Here is a 25,670-nt window from a genome sequence, read left to right on the forward strand (position 1 = left end):
ACAGGCTAATATTGTGTAATTATGCTTTGTGTTTAAACAAATCTATGTTTTGTCAACTCATGCATGTGTATGAATACATTCCCTGGGTATTCAAGTTGATAGAAAAGCATAGATTGGAGCTCTAGGCTATCAGGATACAATTAGGCATTTGCAGCTTTTTATTATTGGGCTTTAAATAATGTAAGTCGGCACTTCAACAGAGATGATTAATTGAAAAGAGTTGTTGTGTACAATAAGATGTCGACAGGAGAAATGAAGCCTAAAGTGCATACAGGTCAGATGTAATTGCTGATGTGTCTTTATGCACCGCTGACCGATGTTTATCTAATAAACACCTTCTTCAGTTCCTTCACTGAGGCTGTCTGCTCGTATAAATGTCGATCTAAAGACAGCGAGCTTCCTCTGAGCGTATCTCTCCAACTGTGGACAGCTCTACACTCTGAGAATATTAATAGGATTTCAGGAGAGATACAGATCTAATGCGCTCTGCCAGTAGTGTATCAAATTGACAATCAATAAGTTAAAGTTTCACATCACTCTGAGGCTCGCCATATCAAAGGTAAAGGAAATGGGATCCAAAAGCCATGTTACATTCAGAGGCTTTCAAATATTAAATTCATTCTGTGAAAATGCACATACTGTGCCTGCAGTGTGGATGTTTATGTTTAGCATTGGTAGGAGGTTGCTCAACGGAGAACATGCATCCTTCTGATAAAGGCCTTAACTGGGCTGCACATGAAAAATATTTTGAAAATGCCCTTGGTTTGTAATATAAATCTTAGTTCATTAACGAGTGCTCGGCGAAATAAAGAGATTAATATATCACAATATTTTTGACAAAATAACTTGACATTGTGACAATATTGTAGGGTTGACCACATCATATTAAATATATTAAAAAAAATGTTTTAATGAATGAACAGCTTAAGGCAAACAATAGAACAGTCTGTTAAATTGTAGAACATATTTTATTATACTAGGACGTTATCTGGTATCATATCACCACATAAGTATAATGTTGATTTATTTCCTAGGCCTAATGCAGATATTTTCCCAACTGCTTAACTCCACACTGCTCTGTTCAGGGATTTTCTCTCATAAAACTCTTACTTTTAGTTTCTCACTTCCCTGATGCTTAGCGGCAAAGTGATGAGCCAGCTCGGCATGTTCGGCATCGTCCCTCCTTTAATAATGCAACACACCGCTCTCCCCCTAATGACATTTACTTTTATAATATCAAGCACACGGGTAATTACATTTCCAGCACTGAATAACCTCATATGAATAATACAAAGAGTAAACCGTTCTGTTCTGGTTTAATATAACTTGCTTTATCTTGCCTTCCCTTGTCAACAATAGCAAGGTTTTCAATGAAAAACAGGAAAACAGCTGTGCAAGTGAACAAATGATAAAAGAAACATTTTAAAAAATGAGATGAAAAATTCAATTTATTGTGTTATTTATGACATCAAGAATCAACCTGCTGAATGTTTTTTACATAAGAATAGGGCTTTCAGAACAGAGCAAGCCAACAGTTCTGTTTCATACCTTGAAAATAAATCATATTTGATTTAAAAATTGGCACATTTTTAAGGATTTATTTTGTTGGTGTGCTTTCTATAAAGATAACCGTCAAAATGTAGATCCTGATTTGCTTTGACCTCTTTGGCCCCTCACATGTGGCCTGAGGACTGGGCACTGCAGAATATGTTTTACAGCTTAAATATTACCCATACAGTAACTCAACACTTCATAGGCTGTGATCACAGGGGGTGAAATTCTCTCCTACTCAAATCTAAATCCAAACTGTGTGTGCAACAGAGAAGAGCTCAAAGAGTGCAGGGAGCATTACATCAGATAATGTTGGGGGATCTCGTGGGAAACTCTGCCCGCAGCTATTTTTACATTGATGTAATACACGGTACAATTTCATGCATGTTCATGAGGAATCATGGGGAGCCCACACTTTGTCCAAAACACAACAAACTCAATTTGGAAGAGATGTGTGCTTCTTACAACGGACACTTAAACTGTTCTGATTGCGTTCTTGAACTCATTTCGTAACCCTTTTGGTCATTTTTAACTTATAACTCAAAAAACCATATTCAAAATAATTACTCAACAATAATGTCATCACTTTTGAAATGTATCTTAAGAGGCCTAAACTTAGTACATCCACCAAATCTCATTACATTACATGATCTTAACACAAATCCATACACACAATTGTGTTAATACTTCAATTATATATTTGTTAAAACATTTATAACAATCGATGACAATAAGATTATCAAGTGCATTACACATCTTCAAGCATCTTCTTTATCTTCTTTAAAATTAACTAATTGTGCAGCTTTATAATCCACAAAATATCTCAATCCAAAACATTGTCAATCTTTTTTTATAATGATAATCAGCTCTGTTTACATTTCTTATAGCTGTCTTGTGTAGCATAAACATTTGATTTGGGTGTTTTGTTGAATGTAGATGTAAAGCTTGTTTGCTTAGAAACAAGCATTGGATCCAAAAGCACATTGAAAGTGCTCACCTGACACTGTTCTGAAAAAGTATTTTTCTAAAAGGTTGACAAAATACTGGTCATCTGGAAGATCAGTCATACCTTATGAACGGCATGATTGGATTAAATGAAACTGCCCTTTAAACCATTTGCAGAACAGCGGTTGGATCCTCAGCTCTTGTTCCTAATGTTGCCCTCCATACTTGGTTAAAAAAAGACACTTTGCAGTAACTCTGTCAGTGTGGACAGCTGTATTGATTAAACCTAAAGAATATCTGCTCCATCAGACGTGTGTGAGACAGCAGGCCTGAAGGACGGGGCTGAAACATGTCGGGCGTGGATAGGCAATAAGATGGAGGGATTCTAGAGCAACGATCTGTCAGTCGGCACCGCCAGTCGTTGGGAGGTATTTCCTGCATTTGAATGTATGTTTAAAGCTAAAACAGACTCCAAGTTATCGTCCCTGTGTTACTGGTGTTCCAGTTGATTCCAGGCTTTTGATCTAACTGTTAGCTTTGCAACTGAAATCAAACCTCCCTACTTCCTTATCAGTCAGCGCACAGCATGCAAGGCCTTGGCCCTAACCCTCATCAGCTTCACATGAATCAAGCTGTATCCGGGCAGATTTGTAAAAAGGAATTGTGCTTGTGGGTTTAACATCAGCAGCACTGTAGGATGAAACCAAACATGTCTCCGTGGTTACCTTTAAGAGTTTTGCGTGCCAACTAATGAACATCTATTTCTCTAACACTTATCTACTGTATGAAGACGTGACCTTCCACTTGAAATCCTGCTCAACGCTATTGTATGGATGACATTTGTTCGAGTGAGTTTTGCAATTATATGTGAATGTTTTTCTCTATTGTTCCTGTCTTCATTACAGCTGTGTGCTGTCTGCAGAAGCCTGTGTGTGTGTAAGAGGAAATCCTGTTGTAGTCAGGATGGATAACCCCGGTTGTTTCAACAGGATAGGAGGTGATGTGGGGCATTAAACAAACACACACCCTGATAGGATCGCACGCCACAGCCGGCCGGTCAGTCTTGGCTGCTGGGATTGGAATTAAGGGGAGGGAGGTCTTTCTTTTGACACTTTACAGTACTATGTCAGACCCTTATACATACAAACTAAGCAGTAAGCCAATTTATGCGAAACAAACCAGGCTTAGATACAACATACACACACACACACACACACACACACACACACACACACACACACACACACACACACACACACACACACACACACACAGACAGACAGACAGACAGACAGACAGACAGACAGACAGACAGACAGACAGACAGACAGACAGACAGACAGACAGACAGACAGACAGACAGACAGACAGACAGACAGACAGACAGACAGACAGACAGACAGACAGACAGACAGACAGACAGACAGACAGACAGACAGACAGACAGACACTCCCTCACCCTTTTTGTGTTTTCTCTTTTTTCTCTATCCGTTCAACCTTCTTTTATTCTATCCTTTCTTATGGCGTTGGTGAACAGTATACACACCCATATACACACTTAACAAATAAACAGGTATAACCACAGCTACTTCTACAGTTCGAACACTTGTGAGAATGCAACAGATGGCAATTACCCTAAAAAAACATACTTTACACAACATAAAGCCCTTCATGAGCCTATAAAGTCACAGTGTAAAATAAGTTACAACTCTTTTGCTTCTTAGAATAAGTTAAACAAATTACATCGTTCAGATTTTATTGGATCAGCAGTAATTAACTACCAAAAATGTAGATTAAAAAATGTGTTAACTGTGTTACACATATCATTAAGCTAGAGCCTGGCTAATGGGTAAACCAAAAAACAAACAGTTAATTATTACTTGTAAACAAAAATAGTTATCAAGCATTTAAAATACTGTAGAAAAAAAACGTTGCCCTTTTATCAAAGGTAAAACAATTTATATTTTGGAAACAATAACCACAGACAGTCTAGGCCAGGGGTCCTAGACTGTCTGTGCCACCAATGGCACGCGGCAGCGTAACCAGTGGCACACTAGGAATAAGTGGAATACTTGTGCTAAATATTTGTATTTTATTTTCGGATCCTGAACGAGACCGCCCCCAGAGCGGGTCTCCCCGTTACAGAAGCAAGCCATGTACGCAACGCAGCCCCGCTCTCTTTTGCTGCCGCTTTCTTCATCGTTTTACCATTAGAAACATGGACCACAGATCCTGACGGTTCCTGAATAAAGAAGGTAAATGTTCAAATCTTAATGATATCTGACTTTGACTCAAACCACAGCCTGCCAGCACAAACTGCACACCATCCAAGAGTGATATGTGATGTGGTTCCATCAAGTTTTTATCCTTATCCATCTTAGTAGACGATTTTACCCTGACAGGCGTTTGAGGTCTTGCGTTTATAAATCTGTAATGACCAACTACTGTGGTTTCCTTACACTCTTTCTCCCTCAATCTGCCTTATGTACTTTAATCATTAACTCTCTACTCTTCTCTGAATTCCATTCACATATTTAGAGCAAGCCAGAACCGAGTGATACACATTGCTTAATAACAGTCTTTTCAAAAAAAGAATCGTCTCCTTCCATCCTGCGTTACCTTCTGGTCCGTCGAAGCTGCTGTTAGTGGGCTAATTGGTATCTTTCTCCGTTTTCTGATGGATTATTCTCTCTGTGTGGTTGTTGATTGCTTGTGCGGACAGCTAGCAACGAGAAGAAGAGAGTGCTTGCTCTTTGCTTCGAGGGGGCTGACACTGATGTTTACTGCACAAGTTCAAGACAAGCGCCATTAGACTTTACGATCTGATCTTCGTGTGCGAAAGGCTCCAGACATACATTATATTGTTTTTCTTGCCTAGAATGTGTTTTGGGTGAACTTCTTCGTCCTCTAAGACTGGGGCATATGTCAGAAGTACGGCTGAGTATGTCCTTAAACATTTTAAAACGGCCAAAGCTTTTTTTAAATCCTCCTCAGTGATTGTGCATGAGTGGATAGGCTTGATATTTGTTCTCTGTGACCTTCTAGTTCAATTTGGAAGTGTTCCAATGTGTGCACAACCCTGTGCATCCTTAGTGTGTGTGTGTTTGGTTGTCAGCTGCTTAGCATGTGTTGAGATAATACTGTTTACACTTTAAGCTGATTTCAAGCGCCGCCCCCGCAAGCCATCATATAATGTTAAAAAGTTATCACAATGTTATTGTGGTTGACTCGCCATTTCTTAACTGCACATAACCCTTGAGCATGGCAATATTGTACTCCTACACACAGAAAAACACACATCTTCAGCTAAACCAACACTAAAAGAATATACCGTAAAATAAATCTTATTACCCTTCGCATATAGTATCCAGGCTTTTACGAAAAAGTACACGTCCCACCGTCCGGGACGTGTTATTTACAATATCGGACAAGTAGATCTTTCAATTGACTTGTCCGGCGGACAAGTGACGTTTTTCGCCCGGATTTATTGTTATATTATTGATAGATTCAGTTTACAAAAGGCAGAACTCATTCGCAAATTGGACGTGTCCGCCATTGTTCGTTTAGAAATGTTAGTTTCGGTTCTGTTTGTCGATTCCTAATGAAATGCATCTCGCCGCTTTCTGTGCAGGGGCGGGGCGGGAAGTGTAGCACAGTGGCAGGGTTGGGAAGCAAAACTCGGTTCCGAGTAGGAACAAATAACAATTGTCCGTTCCCGGGATTGATAAGAGTTGTGAGGACAGGAGGCGAAGCCGAGACCCGCGGACCGCAGCTCCCTCTCTCTGCTCCGGATCAGCTGATCGCTGCATGGTGCAGCTCAGCGTCTCTCTCTCTCTCTCTCTCTCTCTCTCTCTCTCTCTCTCTCTCTCTCTCTTTCTACACACAGCGGATTCACTGCCCGTTTAACAGCCTCATCTTTGTCAAACTTTCTTATGTTCTTTCTCTAACACGTAATGAAGGTTATTAGGACTTTTAGCTCCTTTGTTGTTAATATTGACCGCCATTTCCTTTATGAAGTGAAGCAGCCTCCCTGTGTCCTCGCGCTGTAATCATATCCCCGGACCCCCATACTCGGAGGAGCACAGGGATGTCAGTATTGTTTATAAGGCAGGGTATAGAAATTATTGAAATTAAAATACTATCTATTTACTTTTACAAACAGTGAACAGCTGGGCAGCTGCAGCATGTGTATTGCAGGACATGTGTAAGCGTCTTTGAGTTTTAGAAAAGTGCTAGGCCTATAGGCTATAAATATAATGTATTATTATTATTATTAGGCTTATGTGTTGGACATGTGTGGTTGGACTCTGTCTCACAGGCAGGTTGCAGCATGTGTGTTGCAGGACATGTGTTGGACACACAGATTGTGTGGTTGGACTCTGTCTCACAGGCAGGTTGCAGTGTAACATCAGAGGAGACTGGGCCAATTGTACATTCTTAAACTGCACCACTTAGAACTAACAAAACAATGCAGAGATTATGTTTATATAATTGTATTCAATAACCGTAATAAATTTAACGGTATGAACTGATTTGTAAATAGGAATACAGATTTGACTTAATGTTTTCATAAATATATTTTTCTCCCAGTTTGTCATGGGACTTATTTTTACCCTCTCAAAGAACCGGAATCGAGAACCGAAAATAACTGGAATCGAAAAGCAGAACCGGAATCGTTAAAATCTAAACGATACCCAGCCCTATGTGTGATGCAGTAAAATCTTACCGCTCACTCACGTGAGCGGTGTCGTAAAAAGCGTGGGAAAATGTGAAATACGATGGCGAAGAAGAAGATTCCAGTGGCCCCAATTTGTGTCCATTCTGGACAAGTGAAAATGTATTCGGACAAGTAAATTGCCAAACTCACTTGTCCATGGACAAGTACTCTCTAAAAACTTTTTCTCACACTGCTTTATTATAGTCATAAATAGGTCAGCTCACGAGCTCATGTGACCCACTATCCTGAAAACACTCAATTGGCTCCATTTTTCATTAGGTTTTGAGGGTAGGCACTTGAAAAGAGGCTGATATTCCATTTGTGGAAACACTTATTTTTCAATTATCTTTTTAAAACAATGTTGAATGAAGAGGAATAATATGAAAATGGACACACATCTTAATATTCCTGTCTCCCTATTGTTTGGGAGGGGTGTATTGGTGAGGGGAAAGGGGAAAAAAGATGAGGGGATGCAACAGCAGGAGAGGATTAGGTTGATGAAGGGAAGAGAGATAGTGGAAGGACAGGAGGGAGGGTGGGGGTGACAGGAGAGCAGAATGTGTAATGTGGATGGGGTGATGATGTCAGGGGGGAGTAAAGATGGGAGGTGGCATATGAGAAGAGAGGACTGTTGGAATGACATGAAAGCATGAGAGATGACAAAGATGAAAACGTGTGCTGTGGATGACATATCGGAGAGCTTCAGATGAGAACATGAACATGATAAATGGATCATGGGGAACAAGAAGAAAAATGAAAGCAAGGTTTGATAGTTTTCATTTAACATAGCTAGAATAAACCTGATTAGCTAGTTTTCCAGAGCTAGCATGAAGCATGTCTACATCTGGTTGACATGTAAAGACCCATTGTTTAATACAATCAATTCAAAATGTCAAGTGATTATCCTCTACTTTTTATGATTGTAAACTTCATAAATGCGAGAATAGAAACATTGACATACATAGCAACAGTGACTAAGGTGGACTGGGTTCAGAAAACAGTCACTTGTGTGAGGCTAAGAGGCTGGAGAGGATGAGAAGATGGATGTGGAGATTAGACAGTATCAGGGGAGTTATTAAATGTGTTAATGAAAGTAAGATGTTAAAAACACCAGCAGGTAAGAAGTGTGAACAGGAGATGAACAGACAGGAGACATATGACATATTTTCAATATATTCACAGAAATGTGTGTGTGAGTTTGTATATCAATTATATTGGTCCAATCCCCTCACAACTTACCACGAAGAGAGGTAATGAACAAGAGAACTATGGAGAAAGAGGAGGCATTCTGTATAATGTAAAATAACCGCAAGTAGTAAGCAAAAGTGACAATCTTACGAAAAAAAGATCCCACCAGCCGCAATACAATATCGGGCTAGCTGGGCCAATTCCCCTTACCCCCTACTATTGGCACAATGTTTGTTGGGTTATATTCATCTGCAAATGTTTCCTTCAATTTGATCTCTACCACTCATCTGTTAAGTTTTGTGACTACTTTTGCACGTAATGATGCTATTGCAGTGACTAAAATCTGCCCACAGACACGCACTCACTAAAAACTAACTCACGACTCACAAGGCGAAAGCAACACCAGCCCCGCCGCCACAGCTGGGAATTAAACATTGGAATGAAGTTCAAGGGAAAATTAGATAATCCGTTTTTTGTAAATACACTATTTAAACTCTGTGCAACCAGGTGTATTTCCCATCCTTGAGATATGACGGAGTGTGTTTTGTATTGGAGTGCACCTTGCAGCTGGGGTCTATTGGATCTAGTGCTTAAGTCTGGCAGCAGGTCCTTGCGCACTCTGTTTAACTACAGTTGGTTTACTCAGACTCACTTATCTCTCAGCTGCTTTTCTCCCAATGCAAACATGCCTCATCGTTTTCTCGGCTTTCTGCAGCTTAACGCCAACCAAGTGTGTAAATGAGTGTTTTACATAATTATACTTTTCATTTGGGGCTGGAGGATGGGTAAAAAAATAAAACAGGAGATATGTTCCTGAAATTGAAATTGACGCGCTGGGCCCCTTCTACAGTAACATCAGTTTGGCCTGGAGGGTGAGAGCGTACATATGTTGCCCTGTGACTCATAACTCATGCAGGCTCACATGCAAGAACACACACACATGAATGATGAGCACACACACTAACACCCTTCCCATCTCCCGAGACCCTCTCTGTGCTCTATGCAAGAGTGTGTGTGGACTAGGGAGGGATGCTGCCAGATGTGGCTGCAAATGAACAGCTGTTACTTAGTGCTACAGCTGCCTATCTTGTTGCCACGGCACCTTTGCTGTTGCCTTGGTGACTGGAACTCCGCACAACATACACTTTACATTCGGGAAATCTTGCCACGTGGAATTCGGGGTTCAAATCCCACCTTCTAATTTCAGTCCTCGTTCCTCAGGGAGCTGGTTTCCTTTGCGAATAATCAATGCTGGTCATGTTGAATGTGTTTTCTGTGTGTGTGTGGGAGTTTGTAAACTTGCTGGCGATGTAATTAAGTGCATGTTCTGACAGTGAAAGTGTGAAATTGGAAGCATTAAACTGTAGATGGATAGAGGGAGAGGCAGCAGCATGGCGATGGAGAAATGAAATAATGAACAATCTGTCAGGGGAGCAGACTTACTTACTGACTGAATGATTGGCTGATGAACTGCCACAAACACACCAACAGCCACACAGGAAGAAACAGACTGAGAAATAGGTCTTGTATATCAAAACATTCTCACATGCAACTTGTTAAAACAAAATCCTAGCTTGTTACATGTGTTATTTAAAAATATTATTGCATCTTTAGAGAAGGTTTAGGTGCCGGCCTAATATCTTGATTAAGGCTTGGAAAAGATGTGGTTGACCTTAACCTCATTGAAGAAGTGAAATGATTTGTGATAGACAATGAGAAACGATTCATGTGACTCACGACTAAACAAGTCGGGTGCATTGCAAGAGACAAGGGACTCTTGACTAGAACGAGTCCTAAGATCGACTTACCATTTAGCCACGTGACTTACAGGTGAAGGGACGGATGGGTCAATTTATAAAGGAGAGAGACGAACCCAGTCTCCTGGGTGAGATTCCTGCACCTCTAAGACTTTCTAATAATTGCAATGTTTGTGTTTATATGAGTTGGTTGAAAGCCCGTTGCGTCACACACAGATGATAAAGCATGCCTCTTTGAGTCGGTATCAGATGCCGAGGGGCACGGACCAAGCTTCAGTATTTTACCCATTGAAGTGAGAATAGACTGTGTATGCAAACAGTCAGAGGTAGGGATGGGTACTGATCCCCGGTATTAAACGGGCCCCGGGGCTGAATTATTAAAGACCATGGTACCGTTAAGCTCCGATGTTATCGGTCTTTTTATCAGTACTGGAGACCATGGCCGTATTCTCCATTGAGGTCACCGAGGTCCGGACCTCGGTAAAAAATGTCGAGCTGTGTTTACAAAACTTGTGAAATAACTGCAAATAAACGGGGTTCTTTGTAGTTCTTCCATTTACTGACGATGGGGGCGCTGCATAACTACATAGCCTTGGTTAAAGCAAACAGAAGAAGACCATATTCATCAACAAACCACCGCAGCCCGGACTTGTATCGGAGCAGCGGAGGAGTGATGAGGTATCTAGAGATCTTAGTCCAGTGGGCTGCTTGTGTTTCTGCTCATCAGGACATCATATGACCAGCAGATCATGTCTGAACGCTCTACGTTAGTCAGTGGACGTCCGACAACATGCACACTAACTTATATTGCAGCTATAGGCTAAACTTTGGTTTAAATTGTGTGAATAAACTAGCTAGAGAGCTAAAGTTAATTACATTCATCCAATGTCAGAAGGATTACCTTTTAACAAACTTTGTAATGCTTTTCTCTCATTTCAATTTGAGTAAAACATTGAAGACATAACATTGTATTGTTTTATTTTTACACCGACTCAGATATAATGAAAAGACTTCGTCAGTCTACGGGAAACAGCGATGGGGTCGGGTGCGCTGCCAGAAGGGTGGCAGTGAAGGCAGAGGGTCTCGACGGACCAGACCCGGGCGACAGAAGCTGGCTTTGGGGACGTGGAACGTCACCTCTCTGGGGGGGAAGGAGTCGGAGCTTGTGCGGGAGGTGGAGCGTTACCAGTTGGATCTGGTTGGGCTCACCTCTACGCACAGCGTCGGCTCTGGAACCTTACTTCTGGATAGGGGTTGGACTCTATTCTTCTCCGGAGTTGCTCAAGGTGTGAGGCGCCGGGCGGGTGTGGGGATACTCACAAGTCCCCGGTTGGGTGCTTCGTTGTTGGAGTCTACCCCAGTGGACGAGAGGGTTGCCTCCCTACGCCTGCGGGTTATGGGGGGGAAAACTCTGACTGTTGTGTGTGCTTATGCACCCAACAGCAGTTCAGAGTATACGGCCTTCTTGGAGACCCTGGAAAGAGTCCTGTATGGGGCTCCTGAAGGGGACTCTTTAATCTTGCTGGGAGACTTCAACGCACATGTGGGCAATGATGGAGACACTTGGAGGGGAGTGATTGGGAGGAACGGCCCCCCTGATCTGAACCGGAGTGGTGGTTTGTTACTGGACTTCTGTGCTAGTCATGGATTGGCCATAACAAACACCATGTTCGAACATAAGGATGCTCATAAGTGTACGTGGTACCAGAGCACCCTAGGCAGAAGGTCCATGATCGATTTGGTTATCGTATCATCGGACCTGAGGCCGTATGTTTTGGACACTCGGGTAAAGAGAGGGGCGGAGTTGTCAACTGATCACCATCTGGTGGTGAGTTGGGTCGAGTGGCGGGGGAAGCCTCTGGATAGACCTGGTAAGCCCAAACGTGTAGTTCGGGTGAACTGGGAACGTCTGGAGGAGGCCCAAGTTCAGGAGGCCTTCAACTCACACCTCCGGCGGAGCTTTTCGGGCATTCCTGTGGAGGTTGGGGACATTGAACCAGAGTGGTCGGTGTTCAAAGCCTCTATTGCCGAAGCCGCGGCGGGGAGCTGTGGTCTCAAGGTCCTAGGTGCCTCAAGGGGCGGTAACCCTCGAACCTCCTGGTGGACACCGGTGGTCAGGGAAGCCGTCCGACTGAAGAAGGAGGCCTTCAGGGATTTGTTATCTCGGGGGACTCCCGAGGCAGTTGCAAGGTACCGACAGGCCCGAAGGGCCGCAGCCTCAGCCGTGGCCGAGGCAAAGCAGCGGGTGTGGGAGAAGTTCGGAGAAGACATGGAAAAAGACTTTCGGGCGGCACCAAAGTTGTTCTGGAAAACTGTCCGACACCTCAGGAGGGGGAAGCAGGGAACCATCCAAGCTGTGTACAGTAAGGATGGGACGTTGTTGACCTCAACTGATGGAGTGTTAGGGCGTTGGAAGGAGCACTTTGAGGAACTCCTGAACCCGACAACTCCGCCCTCTATGTTAGAGGCAGAGCTGGAGTATGAAGGGGGATCGACACCAATCTCCCGGGGGGAGGTCACTGAGGTCGTCAAACAACTTCACAGTGGCAAAGCCCCGGGGGTGGATGAGATCCGCCCAGAAATGCTGAAGGCTCTGGGTGTTGAGGGACTGTCATGGTTGACACGTCTCATCAACGTTGCGTGGAAGTCGGAAACAGTACCGAAGGAGTGGCAGACCGGAGTGGTGGTTCCCCTTTTCAAAAAGGGGGATCAGAGGGTGTGTGCCAATTACCGAGGCATCACACTACTCAGCCTCCCCGGGAAAGTTTACTCTAAGGTACTCGAAAGGAGGGTCAGGCCGATTGTCGAACCTCAGATTGAGGAGGAACAATGCGGATTCCGTCCTGGTCGTGGAACGACGGATCAGCTTTTTACTCTCGCAAGGATCCTGGAGGGGGCCTGGGAGTATGCTTATCCAGTCTACATGTGTTTTGTAGACTTGGAGAAGGCGTATGACCGGGTTCCCAGGGAGTCACTGTGGGAGGTGCTGCGGGAGTATGGGGTGAGGGGGTCTCTACTCAGGGCCATCCAATCTCTGTACTCCCAAAGCGAGAGCTGTGTCCGTGTCCTCGGCAGTAAGTCGGACCCATTTCAGGTGAGGGTTGGCCTCCGCCAGGGCTGCGCTTTGTCACCAATCCTGTTTGTAATATACATGGATCGGATTTCGAGGCGTAGTCGTGGGGGAGGGGGTCTGCAGTTCGGTGGACTAAGGATTGCACCACTGCTTTTTGCAGATGATGTGGTTCTGATGGCTTCATCGGTCTGCGACCTTCAGCACTCACTGGATCGGTTCGCAACCGAGTGTGAAGCGGCTGGGATGAGGATCAGCACCTCCAAATCTGAGGCCATGGTTCTCAGCAGGAAACCGATGGACTGTCCACTCCAAGTAGGGAATGAGTCCTTACCCCAAGTGAAGGAGTTCAAGTATCTCGGGGTCTTGTTCTCGAGTGAGGGAACAATGGAGCGTGAGATGGGTCGGAGAATCGGAGCAGCGGGAGCGGTACTGCAGTCTCTTTACCGCACCGTTGTGACGAAAAGGGAGCTGAGCCAGAAGGCAAAGCTCTCTGTCTACCGGGCCATTTTCGTTCCTACCCTCACCTATGGTCATGAAGGATGGGTCATGACCGAAAGAACGAGATCGCGGGTACAAGCGGCCGAGATGGGTTTTCTCCGCAGGGTGGCTGGTGTCTCCCTTAGGGATAAGGTGAGAAGTTCGGTCATCCGGGAGGGACTCGGAGTTGAACCGCTCCTCCTTCGCGTCGAAAGGAGCCAGTTGAGGTGGTTCGGGCACCTAGTTAGGATGCCACCTGGGCGCCTCCCTAGGGAGGTGTTCCAGGCACGTCCAGCTGGGAAGAGACCAAGGGGTAGACCTAGAACCAGATGGAGGGATTATATCTCTTCTCTGGCCTGGGAGCGCCTTGGGATCCCCCAGTCAGAGCTGGTTGATGTGGCCAGGGAAAAGAAAGTTTGGGGCTCTCTGCTGGAACTGCTACCTCCGCGACCCGACCACGGATAAGCGGGAGAAGATGGATGGATGGATGGACTTCGTCAGTCGAAGCTCAGCTATGGTAAGGAAGAGACAGGACAGGCAGAAAGAGAGAGAGAGTGATGGAAGTCAGGGAGGAACTGCAGGTACAGTCACACAAAAGAATAGGCTTAATAACCCCATCTATCTATTTATCTATAACAATAGTCTTCATTTACAATAGGCATCATTTTAAAACAACATACAGCTATTGCAGATATATCATACCATACAATTGCATAAAACACAATTTGCTTACATCTTTGCTCTCTTTTGAGAATCAAACAAAACGGATTTAAATAAAAAAAATAATGCAAACGAACAAGTGAAATGAACTAAATTGCTGAATTGCTTTTAATTCACTGGCAAGTGAGAAGGAGCAAAAAGTGAACAATGAGAACAGACAGGTCCAGAAGGATGATGACCGAGGAGAGGGATGCTGCTTTAGCAGTGTGCAGTTCCTCAGAGACAGCAAGGAGGGCAGTTTCTGTTGAGTGACCTGCCTTGAAACCAGACTGGTGCTGATCCAGAAGGTTGTTCTGATGGAGATAACAGGAGAGTTGTTTAAAGACAGAGCGTTCAAGTGTTTTAGACAGGAACGGGAGGAGAGAGACAGGCCTGTAGTTTATAACATCAGACGGGTTGAGAGTGGGTTTCTTTAGCAGAGGGTTTACTCTTGCCTCCTTGAGACTGTTTGAAAAGTGACCAGAAGTTAGAGAAGTGTTGATGAAATGGGTGAGAAACGGTAGAATATCAGGAGCGATAGTCTGAAGGAGGTTTGAGGGGATAGGGTCCGGAGGACAGGTGGTAGGACGGGCAGAAGTAATGAGGGTAAGAACCTCACTTGGAGAGAGAGGGGAGAAGGAGGTCAGTGTGTGGGTGAAAGGAGGGTCTGGTGACCCAGTGGTGAGTAAAGGTGAGTCAGAAAAAAAAGAGCGAATATCATCAACCTTTTTTTCAAAGTAGTTAACAAAGTCGCTTGACAGAAGGGAGGAGGGGGAAGGGGCTCTGGGGGGTTCCAAGAGGGTGGAGAAGATGGAAAATAGTTTTTGGGGATTGGAATAGGAAGATTGGATCTTATCTTGAAAGAAAGTGCTTTTTGCCTGAGAGATGGAAGCAGAGAAAGAGGAGTGGAGAGCTTGATAGGTTAGGAGGTCGTCATGGTGTTTGGATTTCCACCATTTCCGCTCTGCTGCCCGAAGGATGGTTCTATTAGCACGCAGTGCGTCATTTAGCCAGGGAGCAGGAGGGGACTGACGAGCCTGCCGAGATGTGAGAGGACAGAGAGAGTCCAGAGAGGATGAGAGAGTAGAGAGGAGAGTTTCTGCAGCAGAGTTTGGAGGCAGGAGTTGGAACGAGTCAGAGGAAGGGAGGGCTGAGAACACCGATGAGGCAAGGGTAGAGGGGGAGAGGGATCGGAGGTTACGGCGGACAGGTGCAGGATGAGAAGAGATTAGTTTGTTATGTTTGGAAAGGGGTAGAGAGAATGAAATGATAAAAGATGGATCCGAGGTGTGGAGCGGGTTTACAGAGAGGTTAGCTTCTAACCTCTCTGTAAACCCGCTTCACACCTCGGATCACTTTTTTTGTGCAGTTCCTTGAGAATATGAGATCAAGGACATTGCCAGCGTTATGAGTTGGTGGGGATGGAGACAGTGAGAAAGCAAAGGCGGTTAAAAGAGATGTTGGTTCAGATATCTTCCCAGTCTGGAGGTTGAAGTCTCCGAGAAGTACTCTGGGAGGGCCAGTTTCAGGGATGTGTGAGAGGAGATTATCTAATTCCTCTAAGAAGTCCCCCAAGGCGCCTGGTGGACGGTAGAGAACAACAATGGTTAATTGTATAGGATGGGATACTGTGACGGCATGGAATTCAAAGGTGGAAGGAGTGAAGTTAGGTAGCTTGAAGAGGGAAAAGCTCCATTTGGGAGAGAGCAGGAGACCAGTGCCACCTCCTCTGCAAGAGGGTCTGGGTGTATGGGAGAAGGAATATGCTGTGGAGTGAGCTGCTGGAGTGGATGTGTTGGATGGAGTAATCCACGTCTCAGTGAGAGCAAGGAAATCCAGAGACTGCAGGGAACCATAGACAGAGATGAAGTCAGCCTTAGGAACAGCTGACTGGCAGTTCCACAGGCCCCCTGAAACTAGAGGTTGGATCTCAGTGGAGCATGTGGGATAGACGGGAGCAGGCCGGTTAGATCGATTAGGACAGGGATGGCCAACCAGTCAGAGGTTAAGAGCCACATTTTTTCTATGTTACTGCAAAGAGCCACATCAAACACACAGTCACTGATGCCGCTTGTTTCAGTTTTTTGTTTTCTGGAGACAAGATTTCAACCACTTCACTGATGCATTTTTGTGGCATTGGGATATATATATATATATATATATATATATATATATATAGCAGAGAGGAGCTGTGGATTATTGTTATTGATTAATGCATCAGTGTTTCTTAGGGTCAAAAACACTAAACTCACAACTTAAAATGAAAGCGTTTAGTTTATTTAATAAAAGAGCACATGTTCAATGTGAAAAGTGAGAGTAGTTATGGATTATTTGCAATTTGGTGAAAAAAAAAAAATTATATATATTTTTAAAAACACCTTGAATTTCAGGGGGGGGCGCGGGGCTCCGTTGGCGGGGCTCCGTTGGCGGGGCGCAGCGCCCCTCCAAGACAATGGTAGGGGAAACACTGGATTGTGTTTAATCAACGATAGGTTTCCCCCCCCCCTCAAAGGTGATTTGTTCACTGCATCGCAGGTATTATTGTGATTGGCTCTTGGGCCACATCAAAATCAGACGCACTGTCATCCTGTCATACTGACACCTGAAACCACACATACACACGTAGGGAGAGCCGGGACGAAATAACACAGGACGAAAGTAACGGAGCGATTTTATCCGAGCCCAAACAACTTTGACCGGCCAAATTACGTTAGAATTATCAGCATTCAATACTTAACAGACCTACTAAATATCAGGTTCAACTGTCAGGAGTAGTGTTGTCACGATACCAACATTTTGGTTTCGATACCAAGTCAAGAATTGCGATTCCGATTCTTTTTCGATACTTTTCTTAAAAAAAGGGAAACAGTCTTAAATGTAATTATTGTGCTCTATTTCACACCAGAACCAGAACCATAACACACTTTTAAACAATGAGAACAATAAATAAAACAAATGACAAGAATTCGTATTAAATAAAATTAATACATTTCTTACAGACAGGCACGGCTGCAGTGCAGGGATTGGAAGCAGAGCGCTGAACACACACAGCTCTTATTAAAACGGCGCTTTCTCACCGGAGTACTTTCCCCCGTCATTCTTAAAGTACCGGTACTAATGAAACTGAGGAATCGTAACGTTTTTAACGGCAGGGTATCGCGGTACCTTTCAAGTATCGGTACAACGTGCAACACTAGTCAGGAGTCAGTGTCTCTCCCCCAAACTCACACATATAAAATTCGATATGAACTGAAGAGCCGCATGAAACTAGGCAAAGAGTCGCATGCGGCTCGAGAGCCGCGGGTTGGCCACCCCTGGATTAGGAGATACACGGGGCCAGTAATAATTGTGAGAGGACACATTAACAGGAATGGAGAATATACATATGTTTTAGCACGAGGGGCTAAAAAACACCTGCGATACTTAGCTCAATCAAAGTAGGATTTGCCTCCTCTTTGCCTCCTTCGTGACTCCCGCAGGACTCTATTGTCTTTAGGCGCTTTCACACCAAGCACTTTGCCGTACTTAGTTCATCAGAACTCTTTAGCAGATCACGTTCACACCGGAATAAGTCCCTGAGGGAGGATTAGGCAAATGAAGCCGCTGACGTCACTTCTTCTTCTGCTTTGGGTTTACTGGCAGGCCGCAAACAACTTCACGGCGTATACTGCCACCCGAAGTCCCCGGCCGGAAGTCCCCGGAGTTGGGGACTGGCTTCAGTCCCAGCAGCTTCTACTGAAGCCTTCCGAGTAAATCGCCAGAAACGCCGACATCTCCTCATCTCCATTCTCCACCCCTCCCATGTTTTCTTATGTGTTGCCATAAGTTAGTCTCTCTCCGTTTGTGCGCTGGGCTAATGCTAATAATGCTAATGCGAGGAAAATAAAATGGCTGCTTCACAAAACGTTTTGGGAATTTTACGGGGCGTGGCTTGCAATCCGATCCGATCAGAAATGGGAACCTTTTTCTCCCATGAAAGCGGCTTTTGTCAGTCTTTGACTCCCGCAGGACTCTATTGTCTTTGTCTGACGCTGCAGGAAAGTGCTGCCTAAAATGGAAACCAGTCCTGATTGCTGAGTTGTCACAGCTGTGGGCCCACGCCCCCTTTTAATTAGTTAACTCTCTGCAGCTGATGGGCACACAATCAGTTGAGCCTTCAGGCCTATTGCAATGCACTTTTTACAGACACATTTCAAAATAAACCCTTGTTAAAGAGGTTTTAATGTTAACCCTAATACAATTACCCCTAGTAAAGCCCTTAGTATTTGTACAATTGTTTAAATCAAAGTTAACCGTAGCAAATGGTTAAGTTTTAAGATTTCTGTAAAAATAAGTGAACCCAGATTTCTGCCTGAAAAACAGATATTTTAGCTGTTCTGAGATTTCAAAACACAATTTTAGCCAGAATAACTACAGGGCAATTATACAGAGTAGAATGAATGAAACGGAGAGGTCTAGAAACAAAATAGAACTTACACAGGTATCTGGAATCAACAGTTAGTCCTATCTGGTGGAGTTTGCACACTGTTCAGTTTAATCCCTTAGAAGGACATGCGGCTGCCCTGCAAATCAGTGCAGTCTTGTTGTGATAGAACAGAGTCCCATCTCCCACCATGCATCACAAAACACATGCTGGGAAATAGCAATACAAGAACTCGGGTTTGTGCTCACAAGCTCCTTCACCTCTGTGATGCACCTGGGAGCAAGAAAAATGCTTGCAGGCACACACATTTTCATGACCGGTAGATTGGGTGCATATCTTTGTGATTGGAGGGATACGCACTCTTTTACAAGGTGTCTGTGTGTGTGTGATAGGCCAGGATTAGGCAGATGGATATGAAGGGGGGGGTCGCTGGAGACAGAGAACAGAGAGCAGAAAAACACACAGCACAGCACATTACGAATCCTCAACAGGACAGAGGCACACTCCAACCCTCCAAATCCAGAATCCAGTGTTCAGAGGAGACAGCATAGCAAATTGGAAAATGTACCTAAACAGAAGAAACAACACATTGTATCAAATCAGGGCTGCTTCTCATTTCTCAATGTGTCAGTTTATTTATCGATTTGGTTTCTCTCCAAAGTGGCCATCACAAGTTTTCAGAGCCCATAGCAATGTTTTAAAGCTGCTTGAATGGCCGGATAAACACAACAATATTTGATTTACAATGATATAAAACAGACACAAAGCATAAAGTCTCACATTTGGGAAGCTGGGACAATATTGAGTACTTTTGTTTTAGAAATAACTTAATGGTCATCCAATCGCCAGAATGTGGGCGTTGTTTCCGCTGTACATAAATACAAATCTATTATTATATTATATTCAACAATCTCTACTGGTTGAGTCAGTTTAAAGCAGTACATCTCTGCGATAGAGGGACTATAACTTTAGGAAGTTGGTGACATTGGGTGCTGAAGTCTCCAGCTACACCTGGTGTCAAAGCTCCGGAGCAAACACACTCCAGATTAGATCTTGACTCTGTGGGGCTCTAATCCACAACACACATCCAACAGGGATTAAAACCTGATTTCCCAGGACTACTGCTAAAGGTAGAGTATTAAGGAAAATTGGATTCCGATCCTTTCCTGTTTGTATCTTTGGATGTTTTAAATACAGCTCACTGCTGTAGGAAAGATGCAAGTTAGATGCACGTTAGGAATACGATTCACACCAGCCACCTTCAGGGACGTTACAATTAGTTTATACAAAGCTCAGGCTGCGGTCTAGACACAACCTGGCTTCTCCTGAGGTTATGACATGCATTTGGCTCCAATTCACAGAAAGAGGCCAGACTCCCTCTCAGTTAAACACACAGCAATCATGTAATGTGCCATTGTGTGCTTCACGAAAGCTAGAATATAAATGTGGAAATGAAATCCGCCACTCCTCTACAGAACCTTTATTGTTGAGCTTTAAGGATTATTATTGATATTGTGAACTGTATCTCGACAAAAGTCCTTTCAGTATAGTCATTGCAGGACATGCAAAGCCAAGCAAGAAAAAACGATTTTGCCGCTTGACACAAAAGCAAAAAATTGGCCATGATTTATCTACAAGAGAAGTCGGTCCAAAAGAAGGTTTACTCCCATTTCAGACGTGTTGGGTATACAAAGTTGGTTGCTAGTCAGTATTATGCTTGTTCTAAAGTACATGCACCACCAATCATCATTTTGTGAATTTTTTCATCAATGTATCAAACAACAACAAAAAATAACATTTGGTTGCAAAATAAACATAGAAATGCTTTTTTCATGCAGAAAGAAAAAAAACATTGTGCGCCAACATGCCATTGCATTTGATTACGAAGTGGCGTTCATTCGTAGATGTATATAAAATCAATCTACAAGAATTCTGATAATTCATTTATCAATCTAGTCACTGATGGATCAAACAATACCCAGCATTATTTAGTTAAAGCCTTTGCAACTTTAAGATTTCCTGTTTCATACAATATAAATTGGATATATTTTGGGCTGTTAAATGTGAAGTCCTTACTCTGGCCTCTGGGAGCTTTTTGTTGGCATTTTTCTCTTATTTTCTAAAGGTGAAGCATGTCGGCCTTGGCTATTCAGTGAATAATAGTCATTTTAATGAAGAGATGACCCCTCGGTTTGGGATCTGAACGTACACTTTATCACACACTCTTTCACTCTTAGACAAACAAAACCAAGTCTCCTCCAACCCTTTAGCTGCTGCCTCAAAATACACTAATGTGTCATTTAAATGGGATGCAGAATGAATCTAAATGTTATCAACATCGCAATATCTAACCACAGGACCACAACATTAGGTAAAGGCTAAATATGGGTTAAAATGCCTTTTTGATCGAAGTATTAAATAGATGCACAGAAAACCCTGCTTTTTAAATCTTATCTTACAGACTTAGCAAAACATATTTATTTTGTACACATCCTCTGTTAAGGAGAATTATGATGAAAAAGGGTCAATCCTGTCAATATTGTAAATCATATGGCTTAATAATCTCAGTATGTTTTGGTAAGGTACATTTATTAAAGTTGAAGTGCCATTAGTCTATTAGGAATGAAGGGCACTGAAACACACCTTCATGATGTTTCTTTTACATAAATGGTTGTCTTGTACAAATCTGATTGTAGCTCGTTTACAGCCATGAATAATGCACACATTTGACAAACATATAAAACAACAGGCGTCTTATTTTATGTGGCTTTACCGCCTGTAACCATCCTGTGAGTCCACTGACCGTGCCGGGCTGATGATGAATCCAACCGAGATGTAAATTCCAAAGTGTCAGGCTGTCTCGTTTATTGTGTTGTTTATTCCCCACCAACGTTCTGTCTCTTTGATACAGCTTGCATCTACACAAAAAAGAGAAGTGTTTGTGGCACAAAATGTCTCTGCAGTAAAAAGATATGGTCAAATCAGATTTATTGGATTTATTGAAGTCTTCACGGACAAATGCATTTTTTATCTTTTGTGTGAGATGCAGCGTGTTCTGGATCTCCAGTCGTGTTTGCTTGGCGAATCCTTGGCTTTTATGAAATTGTATTTCACCTTTTTACGACAGTAGAGGTGACTGCATGGTGATGATTGTCCAATCACGAGGCAGTTACTTTTATTGAGGCAAATGTGGACACGGATAACCCATCCTTCATTGCATGTGTGTAATAAGAGTTGCAGAGTGAGTGTCTGTCTGAGCTGAAGAAAGAAATGGAGACAGTGGCTGATTGGTGAGTGTGTGTGAGTGTGTGTGCTTCTTAGCCCAAGGACCTTCTGTTCTGTAATTAGTTTTCCTGTGGTATGTTTTCCGTCCTTCCCTCCCTCTTTCCCTCTCTACATCCATCCATCAATCCATCCATCCATGCAACAGATTGCACCGGTGATTCTGGAAATCCGGAGGATCAGGCCACACACACACACACACACACACACACACACACACACACACACACACACACACACACACACACACACACACACACACACACACACACACACACACACACACACACACAGGCATATGAATGTAATCAAGTCAGCAGTAGCACATGCCAGGAGTGCAGCGAGTGAGGGACAAGGAAGAGCAGATTTAGGTGTCTTTATAATCTGCGCGTGTATGCGTACACGTGTGAGTAAGTGTGTTTCCGTGTGTGATCCCTCAATATGGCGGAATAGCGGCAAGCTATCTAATTTTCAGGAATTATAGTCACAAAGCCAGCTTGATTTCACCAGCCGGCAAATCTGAGTGTGTTTTTGTGAGTGTGTGTGTGTGTGTATTTCCAACACATGGTGAAGATAAGCCTGTAGGCTCAGGTTGGCGGCCATTCCACTCTCATTGTGTGTGTGTGTGTGTGTGTGTGTGTGTGTGTGTGTGTGTGTGTGTGTGTGTGTGTGTGTGTGTGTGTGTGTGTGTGTGTGTGTGTGTGTGTGTGTGTGTGTGTGTGTGTGTGTGTGTGTGTGTGTGTGTGTGTGTGTGTGTGTGTGTGTGTGTGTGTGTGTGTGTGTGTGTGTGTGTGTGTGTGTGTGTGTGTGTGTGTGTGTGTGTGTGTGTGTGTGCATATTTTGTCTGTGTCCCTAGAGTTAGTAACCCATTACACATCGCCGCTTCCCAACATGCATTGGACTTCCAGCTGTTACCACCCACTCCTGTTTTCTGCACTTTAATGTAACACAGTGGAGACTGAGAGCCATATGGTGATAAGTTATATTATTTTAAAAGCTTACATCTGATTTTTTGGACATTATGCATTCACGTCCACTGTTGTTATCGAAAGCACTTTGCTATCAACCTGTAGCCCCCTCTTTGTGAATAGCATGGGCATCAGTATTTGTCATTCGCCTCACTGAGCCGTTCACAATGCTTCCCAAATTATCCTCTGCTGTAACTTCGCCCGGGCTCTCTCCCGTCATACTTACAATTCAGTATTTGTGCCTTCTGATTTCTCAAGGGGATGGATTGCATTAAATGTGATTCTTTCAATCAGCGTTGTTACGGAAACAATGAATTGGATAAGCTTGCACCGAATAGTGCTGCGCAGACTTTTCAAGCGGCGCTGCAGACGGTTTCAGATTAAATAGATCCACAGAACCAGTGCAATTATCTGATATGGAAGATTAAAAAGTAGAAATGTATTCCTGGCAACTGATAAAATAAGCAGGAATCAGAGCGGCTCAAGGTGCTGAGCTTCTGGAATTATATTAATGAAAGTCAAATCGAGCACTTGTTGGTTAACCGACGCGCTGATCGCCATCGCTTCAGATTTAATGCTGAGATTCAATTCTGTTTTCAGAGACCTCCTCTGCATTTGAATGTAAAGCATAATTATTACCCCTTCTTAACTATCTGACTATCCAGCTGCCAAACACAGATGTGGTCAGAGGAGGCATCCAATCAGGGCTGGAATCAGTTTAAATGAAGGACCCTCCAAATGTAGCAGCGTCAGTGAGATGAGGAGGAGTTTATATTTGACCCCCACCTCTTTGTCCTTCCTGCTCTCATCCCTCTCATGCTTGCATCCTTGGACGCTGAAGGGGAATACAGATGATGAGGGGTTATGTGAAGCCCTCTGCTCATCACTCAGTCGTTTCAAGCCTATTTTACATCCCAAACGGCTCTTTACACACCCCGCTCTCCTTTTAATCTCTTGTCTTCCTGCATAATTTTGATATCACCTTCCCCTCACATCCTGAATTGCTCTCCCGTGACCACGCCCTGCTGCATCAATCGCTCCATCTTTCTCTCATTCTGCGTCGTTACATTATTCTTCCAGACAAGGTCCTTAGTTAAAGGTCTACGCTGTAATTGCACCGAGGCGCCTGGCTGCTGAAACACTGTCGCCCCACTGGCAGCCTTTCTCTGATTTATTTGGTTGAAGACATTTAATTCACTTTTAAAATGATTGAGGGAGCCCGTCGGGCCTCACTGGATGGAACGCTTATGACAGGGAAACCTATGATTTAGTGTTCATGTTCGTTAGCGGCTGTAATTGTTTTGTTTACATCAGTTACGCCCTCACATATTGGTGCTGAAAAGGACTTAACTGTATGACAGTGCAAACCAATCTACAACCAGTGAAATACTTGACTCGTATGTGAATGATAGTTCTGGGGTTTGTTTTGTGCTTCAACAAATAAGACTTTTCTTTTAGTCTTGCCTTTATTGGACAGTTATTGCATAGTACAGAGTCAGATATCATACCCTTTGGAATCCGATAGGGATGCTGTGCAAAAATCAGATACAAAAATAGGATACTGCTTCAACTGTATGCATGATAGTCCTGAGGGACACAATAATGTTTCCCATTTTGCAGATTTGAGTTTGATAGTTTGAGAAAAAAGATTTTAGGACCTGGTTGAGTTTTTATTAGATAGATAAGACATACTTTAACTAGCAATTGTGTTGTTATTGTAGAAGGGCAAGTAACAGGCCTAATAGTTAGAATATAAAATGAAATAAAAACTATAAATATAAACGTGTAGATTACATTTTACACGCAGTGTGAGTACAATATGTGCAAACTGTACAGGGTTATTGAAAGTGAAGAAAAGTCAAGTGGATGGAGCACATAGTTTGATAATGCAATCATTTAACACCAAAAAGACACTGATTCAGGCATTATCAGCATTGGTGGGAAGTAAAGAAAAAAAAGTGCTTGATCCCTCACTGACTAGTACTTTTTTCTTCTCTTGCATCTGATTGACTCTGTGTGCGTTCCCCCCGCCCTTTAAAGCCCCTTGCTGTCAGACTGGTGACACCATGTGTTTCAGAGGCGAAACATGACTATTTACCCTCCCTACACCAACACTAAGAGTTATTATCCACTGTGACTGCAGTGTGAAGGAGAAGTATAGTCTGGGCATGTTTAAATGTGGTTCAAACATAAAATGTTACAATGGAGCCCCATGAGAGCAGTGTTCTTTGACCTTATAAAGAAGCAGGTGTGCTTTTTTGTTTTTGCCTTCAGCGATATTCCTCTTTTGCCATGTTTGCATCAGCACTTCCTCTTCATTGTGCCTCGGTGTGTCATGAGGAAGCAGAGAGCAGTGTGTCCTTGGCGCTCAGCTGACACGTGTGACGTCACTAATATCATGCCCCGGGCATATTGATGTCTGCGTCCCACATATATGTATGCAAATAGATATATCGGTTATATATTGCTGTCGGTGCGTTCCCTGCGTTTCGTACACTCTTTGCTCGTCTGTGTGTAGGTGTGTGTTTGTAGTGTATGCATGTCATGGTTTGCTGTCTGGGCACACATTTAGGCCAGGGCTATGGCTGAC

General features: G+C 43.4%; 1 protein-coding gene across 2 annotated transcripts in view; it reads left to right on the top strand.

Annotated features, from left to right (window-relative positions):
• pvrl2l (PVR cell adhesion molecule related 2 like) overlaps window positions 1-25,670 on the top strand; it is a 352,980-nt gene that overhangs the window by 70,651 nt on the left and 256,659 nt on the right. The gene's annotated exons all lie outside the window — the stretch shown is intronic.

The sequence above is a fragment of the Notothenia rossii genome, assembly GCF_949606895.1.
Source record: "Notothenia rossii genome assembly, chromosome: 10".
Classification (NCBI taxonomy): Eukaryota; Metazoa; Chordata; class Actinopteri; order Perciformes; family Nototheniidae; genus Notothenia; species Notothenia rossii.